A 7,859-nucleotide genomic window follows, 5' to 3' on the forward strand; every position below is an offset into this window, starting at 1 on the left:
AGTATAAATCAATATGGTTCTCTTTCATTTGGCTCCAAAGCCCCTAGCCAGGAAGATTATAGCAAATTTCTGAGAGTGAGTTTGTTATCTCTCTCTCTCTCTCTCTCTCTCTCTCTCTCTCTCTCTCTCTCTCTCTCTCTCTCTCTCTCTCTCTCTCTCTCTCTCTCTCTCTCTCTCTCTCCTTTAACATACCCATCACTGTCTCTCACATTCCATTCCCACAGTTAAAACACACATAAAAATCATAAATTGCCACAATCAAATATATTTTTATTTAATGCTAGTTTGAACAGAAATGTAAACAAACTTCAAAGAACAAGTAAGTTTTGAATTTAGTGTGTGCTCTTCCAAGTAGAAAGTGGGGAGGGGGAAGGGACAGGAAAAATCTTCAACAATTGGCTTGCCCTGAGAAAATTCTAGTCTTCGTCTTGGTATGCTCTCTCAACCATGGTAGGCTAAGGACATATAGCAGCCACAATCCAGTGGCAACTCACACTCCAGCTGCCCCAACTGTCTCTAATTCTGATCACTCTCAGTAATTTCTGCACAGGGCATCCGAGCTAATTCGTGCACATTTGGCTTCACGTGAGACTTCTCCAGTGTAAGGGGAATGGACTCTCTTTAAGGCATAACTTCTTTTAGTCCCTGGATCAAAAACAAAAACAAAAACAAAATTGAAGATTTCCATCCTATCCCACAGGCTTCATCCAAGGGGCTGCAAATACTTTGGCAGAAAGGGAGCTACACTACCAGAATGGAGCAGCTAGGTGGCACAGTGGATAGAGTGCGAGGTCTGGAGTCGGGAAGACTCATTTTTGTGTCTGGCCTCAGATACTTACTAGCTGTGTGGCCTTGGGCAAGTCACTTAACCCTGTTTGCCTCAGTTCTTCATCTGTAAAATGAGCTGGAAAAAAAGAAATGACAAACCACTCCAGTATCTTTGCCAAGAGAACTCCAAATGGGGTCAGGATGAGTCAGACATGACTGAAACAACTGAACAAGGAGACCAGGATAAAAACTTGGGTTTGCTGTAATTTGGGGGACCATTTGGGCCTGGACTCAAGGGTTGAACCCACCAGAAAGAACATCTCTTTTCTCAAAGACTGTAGACTAAAAGAAAGAACCTAGCTGTACTGGGCATAAAAAAGAGAAAAGTTAGGTTTGTGTATTAAGCAGGACCTAGCCAGCCTCTGTAACTACAGTACCTGTACCTTGCCTACTGGCATATGATTTGTACCCTGAGATTCCTCCCATGGTATAAAACACAACCCTGATTTCAGAGATTCATTTACATATACATTGGGGAGATTTCTCTCAATGTTAGCTCATAGCCTCCACCTTCCTGCTGTTGTTCTGTCCGGTCCAACTCTAAGTGGCCCCATGGACAGTTTTGTTGGTAAACATACTGGAGTAGTTTACCATTTCCTTCTTCAGCTCATTTTATAAATAAGTAACTGAAGCAAACAGAGTTAAGTGACTTCCCCAGGGTCACACAGCTAGTAACTGTCTGGGGCCACCTTTGAACTCAAGTCTTCCTGGCCTGGTGCTCTATCTACTATGCCACATGGCTGCTCTAGCCTCCACCTAGGATACCCCACCCCCCAAAAAAACGAATGCACGGTATCCCGACATTATACTTACACCATTTCCCCATTTGCGAGCACACAGGTCACAACCTGGATACTTAGTTAGACCTATGATTTCATTGATGTGTAGGTATTACTTCCAATTGCAACCTGCTCATGCCTGCCTAACTCTTATCCATGTATTCCCATAAATCCTTCATAGGACATATAACCAATATACTGGGGGCCTTCTAATCTAATCCAGCCATTCCAAGTTAGAACATTTTTACCCATACCATACATACCTCGGGGTAGAAATACTTATTTTCTTCAGTCATTTAGTAAGGAGAGGGAAGGTGAAAGGGAAAAATATTCATTCCAGCATGTGCTGTTTAACACAGTTCCCTCTGCACATAAGAAAGGAAGTGAATGATCTGTGCCTATACACCGTCCTCAAGGTCAGTGGGTCAGCTGGTTTTGCTTAACTGTTTTTGTTTGTTACAAAAGAGTATATAACAAAGAAAAAATGTAAATGTGAAAAAAGAACATAACTCCAGCATTCTGAACAGCAAAATGAGTACACAGTGCTTTGGATGACTCACTATGCAGGAGGATTGATTGAACACAGAGGCTAGACTGATCTCAAGGTCTCATTCTGAAAAAGACAACCTTTTGTCCCTTTAATGCTGGCTGTCAGCTCTATGGGAACAAGGATTCTGTCTTAGTTATTCATTGTTTCTCCCTCTTGCATCTAGCCCAGTATTCTGTACCTTATAGGCATCTGATCTTTCTTCTTTCTTCTTTCTTTCTTTCTTTCTTTCTTTCTTTCTTTCTTTCTTTCTTTCTTTCTTTCTTTCTTTCTTTCTTTCTTTCTTTCTTTTTTCTTTCTTCCTTTCTTGAATTGAAATGAAATAAAAGCAGCAAGGCTTCTGTTTGAGGTAGCTCCAAGTCTTCTCATCTGGGAACTATTCTGCCACCATGTTTTGGGGACCACGGCCTTCTGATAGTTAGGAGTTTAGGACTATTCAGAATAACAATGCCCACACATGTGGCCCCAGGGACTGGTCTGAAGATTACAGTCTACCTCACTACTTCTTCAGCCCCTAAGTCCTGTTACATGATGCAGAAACCCTGCTAAGCCAATGCCATGTGGCATCAGGTACAGATGAAATGCAGAAGAGCAAAAAAAAAAAATGCAGAAGAGCACAGGTTCCAGAGAGATCACTATAGCTGGGAATAGAGGGTAGGGAACAGACCTAGATCATCTCTAGTTCGGAGAGCCCAAGGGATACTGAATCCATGCTAGCCACTGAAGCAAGACTGGGCCAAGATTTTTCAAACCAAACCAGACGCCAATTTTAATGGTGAAATAAGAGCACAAAACCCTCCCTTCCCCAGACAGTTGACAGACTATTTCCCAGGCCTGCCTTCTTTAACATGACCCTAAAACGTTCCAATCTTTATACTACACCCACAAAATTCTGCTAAGTGTTTTAACAATGAGGTCAGTGGGACATTGAAGACAGAATTGTCATCCCACTGAGAGCTAAAGGATAGGGTAATGGTCAAAGCTTTTGCTGCTGTGGGAACTTCATGAAATAACAGCCTGGGTTGCTGGGGCAGCCAGTCACTCAGCAGAACAAACTCACAGCACAGAGGCTAGAACCCAGCTCTGCTTCCTGGAAAATTAAATTCTGTCTTTACCCTCTTAGTCACTGGATCATAATAACTCAGAGTGAGAAGAGACTTCAGAGGTCATCTTGATCAACATCCCCTACATGTGGCAATTTGGATTTACAGATGGGAAGAGAGTGGCCCAAATGCCCATACCCTTTGACCTAGTGTCCTTCCTAGGCAAATACGCCAAGGAGGTCAATGAGGAAACGCAAGGAAATGTAAGTACCAAAATACTAAAAACAGGTGTTCTTCACCTTTTCTGTGTCATGGCTGTCTTTGGAAGTCTGGTGAAGCCTGTGGACTTCTTCTCAGAACACGCTTTAAAAATAAAATGTGGAAGATTGCAAAGGAAAACAATCATATTGAATATAGTCATATATACACATACACACATATGTATATGTGTGTGTATAAACAAGTTCATGGACTCCAGGTTAAGAACCCCTGATTTAATGCAACAGTTTTTGTAGTAGCAAAGAACTTGGAAACGAAGCAAATACACATTGTTATAGAAATGGCTAAACAAATTGTGATACATGAATGTAATGAAATATTACTGTGCTATAAGAAATGATGAATATAGTGATTTCAGAAAGGCATGGGAAGATTCCTGTGAACTGCTGCAGAGTGAATCAAACAGAACCAGGAAAACAAACAATGACTACTGCAATGTAAACTGGGGGGAGAACAGCAAAAAATAATTCAAACTGAATGCTTTGAAATTGCAAGGAACAAGCTTGGCCCCAACGAAAAGATACAAAGAGTCAATTCCATGCACTTCTCAAGAGGACAATATCTGTGGAACATGACATATTACATCAAATTTTTTCCATATGTTGGTTAGTTTTGATGAACTTTTTCCCCCCTTTTTTCATTGGTATAAGGGATGACCCTCCAGGAGTGGAGTGGAGGAAAAGGTTCCATTAACATAAGCAATGTAAAAGCAAAAAGAATGCCAAACTCTACCAATATTTGGAAGATAGTGGGGAAAAAATAGAAGGCCATAAAGTGGATGGTCAGTTGTGTAGCTGAGGAGAAACTGGCCCAGGAGTCAGTGTACTCAAGTTCTAGTTCCAACTCCATTACTAATTAGGTATGTCTCATCCAAATGATAACCTCTCTGGGCCTCACTTTCACATTTAAAAAATGACAAAGAGTGTAGCCGGGTGGGAAATGATGCTCAAGACACTGTGTTTGGCATAGAGGTAGGGACAGCAAAAGGGATAGGGACTCTGTATACAATTTCATTGGATTCTGTAACCCCAAATGGGAAACTTTCTCTACCAATGCAGGTGCTGGGGATACAAAGAAAAATAATCCCTGCCTTCAAGGAGCTTACATTCTACTGTTTGATGCAACATAACATAAATCCTTTTGGGTACGATGCAAAATATAGCTAAGAAAAGGGTCCTCCTGAAATTGACAGTTAAGTAAACTCTTAATCTTTGCAAAGAAGGGAAAAAAGAGGCAGATTTTTAGGGGCTATCTTTGCCTTGATGCTAGTTTGCTGGAAGACTTGATCTTTCCTGGACAGAATAGTGAAGACAAAGGGGAGGGTCAGTGTGGCTTAGTGGAAGGAGTACTGCACTAAGTAACAGGGTTTGAATCCTGACCCCAATACTCAATAGTTAGAGTGACTTTGGTCAAGTTCTCTTACCTTTGTGAGATCCTCACCTACAATATGAGAATATTATTTATACTACCTTTTCCTAGGTCATTACAAGTGTTTTCTCTCTCTCTCTCTCTCTCTCTCTCTCTCTCTCTCTCTCTCTCTCTCTCTCTCTCTGCATACATATACATACATACAAATATTGTGAACTATTGGATACAACTGAATGACTCAACAACAATAATCATTTCTCCCTCTCTGGAGCAGTTCTTGAGGAGCTACAAAGTGAGAATTACATTGTTCCACTAATCCAGCTTCATCCCTCAGGTTGGAGGAAGGTAACTTCAAAGTAGCCTTACTTATATGACCTATTTCTTAGGGTTGTGAGTATACACTCTGTCTCCACAGAGACACACTTATACATCTATCCATAGAAAAACATGTGGGAGCTATTGTCTTCTCCCTCTTTAGAACAGTTCTTGCTTAAGGACCTAGAAGGTGAGAATCACATTGTTCCACTGATCCAGCTTCATCTCCCAGGTTGGGGAGAAGGGAATCCCAAAGTAGACTAGAAGGTTTAACGACTAAGAGAGCTGGTCTACCTCATTGCACCAAGCAATCTGTGTTCTGGTGTGAAGCTGATCAAATTATCTTCCCTTTTTTGGATTCCCATGAAAAAGGAAAACGATAATGACCTTATCACAATGATATTGTAAAGGATAGCTAAGATAACCAGTGACTTTAAAAAAAAACCACCCCCAAACCTATAGACAAAAAGAGATGCCAGGAATTAATTTCTCAAAGAATAATTTTGCTACTGAAAGAGGAGCCTGCATTATTAATCTTTTTATACCTTCAATATTACATTTTAATAACATTATACAGGATATCCCCAAAGTCTTAGGGAAGTTTCAAGCTATTAAAGCTGAAAACTGCTCTAAGACTTTGGGGACACCATGTAAAGTTCTTTTAAGGTTTGCAAAGTGGAATGACCATAACAGTTAAATAGCGCAGGGATCTCTATTTACAGATAAAGAAACTGAGGCCCAGAGGCGTTAAATGACTCGCCTAAAATCACAGGCCTAGTGAAATGTAAGAACCAGGACGGAAACTCAAGACCCCTGCACTGTTTGGAAGATTGGAAGTAACGGAGTTGTGTATACATACTCAGAATGATGTCCCCAACTTCATCCCCAGCCCCATTAAGCCTAGTAACCTGTGCTGCCTACATTTGACCAACATTACTCACCCTCCCCAACGAGCGCGTGCGACCCAATCCCCCTGAAAGCCACCAGCCCCATTTGGAGGCGAACTGAGGCTTCTAGGCAAAGTCCCTGCTTGGCATGAAAACGCAGGTTGCAGCTGAAAACAACATGTAAAGGAAATGAAGCAAACCGCCCAGGGCCACATGGATCCTGGCTGCTTGTCGATGCCGTTTCTGGTAAGAGGCATGACTAATGTTGTTATTGCTGAAAGTGCCCTGGCTGGGAGCCAGAGGCGCAGTCACCACCTCCGTCCAGACCACGGGGTTTTCTGCAAGCTTTGGCCAAGGCTTAGGGAGAAGGGGTGGGGGGTGGAGGAAGGCTGTAATGCAGTCAGGTGTGAGTGAGGCAAAAACAAAGAAACCCTCTGTGAGCTGCTGAGAAAAAGGATTGAACGTTGAAACGTTATAACGCTGTAGCTTGCTAAGAGCTCTCGGGAGCGCAGCTCATAGAGAAGCCTGGGAAAAGGGACAAAGGTACCCGAAGCTGCAGAGCACAATAGCTTCACCCCGTGCACATCGGCGGCTTTGCAACGAGCAAGCAAACGAGCTGTCTCTCAGGGCAGGACAAAGCAAACGACCCTGTCGAGCTAACAGCTCTGACACCCCACAGAAGCAGGCGTCAGCAGCTCCCTCGAGCAAGAGGCCAGCCTCCTGGTACCCCGGCCCCAGGCAGCTCGGAGGCAAGCCAGAAAACCTGGAATGGTTCCTCGGCCTCTATGGATCACTCACACCTGATCAATCTGCAGGGGGAGGGAGGTGAACAAAAGACAGCCGACGTTTCCTCTCTGCCCTCAATCCTCCCTCGGCTTGCACTTGAAAATGTAGGCTCACTTGTCCCAATTACTTGTAGGCACAGCAGAGTATTTTCTTTCTGAATAACCACAAGCACTGTCTTCCACCTTTCCTAGGGAAATACACTTTTCATTCATGCTCCATCTAACTGGGAGAATTAGTCTTTTTCTTTCTCCCACCTCATCAGTTTTCCCTAATTCTCCCCAGGGTTAGGGGCTGATGCAGAACTGATAACAGCAGGTTCTGGGAAGGTCTTTGAGAAGCCCCATTCACACGGTACATAAGCATTAAACTGAATTCAACAGCTGGGAGTAGTTAGAGTGGGAGTGGGGGTAGGGTGCTATTCCCTCCCTAGTGGGGGGGGCGCGAGGCTGTGGGTTGCAGTCTTTAGACCGTCCTCTTTTTCCTCCTATTGGCTTTTCCTCCTTGGGGTCTGGTGCCTGTCCCCCAACGCAGGGGCTTGACTTGTTTTCATCCAGCTGTCAATTAATCCCTCTAACTAACCTGCTGGAGTGTTAGCTGAGAAAGGCTTAAGATGTGACCTTCTTTCCAGGACATAAGACTCCAAAAGAATAAATCTCTAACGGTAGATTTTCAGCGAACATTTTTTGAACTCAGGGTTCCTCAACCTCCAATATTCCAAAGGCAGTGCGGTGCAATGGAAAGAGCGCTGAGCTTAGAGTTCTCACTCCTCCGCTTACTAGTTGTGTAACAGAACAATCACTCAGCTTTGGAACTCTTGGGGCCATTTTGTTCAAATTGGTGAGAGCCCATTGCATCTCACTAGCCCCAGATCTCCCATCATGTTTCACCTGCCTTCCTCAGGCAACTCCATTCCTTCCTTACCACCACTCAGCACAGTAATCAAATTAGGGCTACCATAGCTTCAGTCTGGAAAGAGTGTGTGTATTGACTGCTTTATAGCTCCATTTACCATTCCTGTGACTTTCGA

At 43.2% G+C, this 7,859-nt stretch overlaps 1 long non-coding RNA gene across 2 annotated transcripts; it reads right to left on the reverse strand.

Annotated features, from left to right (window-relative positions):
• Positions 1-249: 249 nt before the first annotated feature.
• On the reverse strand, positions 250-7,179 carry LOC110215630 (uncharacterized). 2 transcript variants are annotated; one of them, XR_002326584.2, is made up of 2 exons: positions 6,101-7,179; positions 250-645 (listed from the first exon to the last, which is right to left on the reverse strand). It is a non-coding gene; the product is annotated as an uncharacterized LOC110215630 (long non-coding RNA). The 2 variants fall into 2 exon arrangements; XR_013483070.1 differs by lacking the exon at positions 6,101-7,179 and adding an exon at positions 840-2,359.
• Between the last annotated feature and the right edge of the window lie 680 nt (positions 7,180-7,859).

The sequence above is a fragment of the Phascolarctos cinereus genome, unplaced genomic scaffold, assembly GCF_003287225.1.
Source record: "Phascolarctos cinereus isolate Bilbo 61053 unplaced genomic scaffold, phaCin_HiC Scaffold_726;HRSCAF=1367, whole genome shotgun sequence".
Classification (NCBI taxonomy): domain Eukaryota; kingdom Metazoa; phylum Chordata; class Mammalia; order Diprotodontia; family Phascolarctidae; genus Phascolarctos; species Phascolarctos cinereus.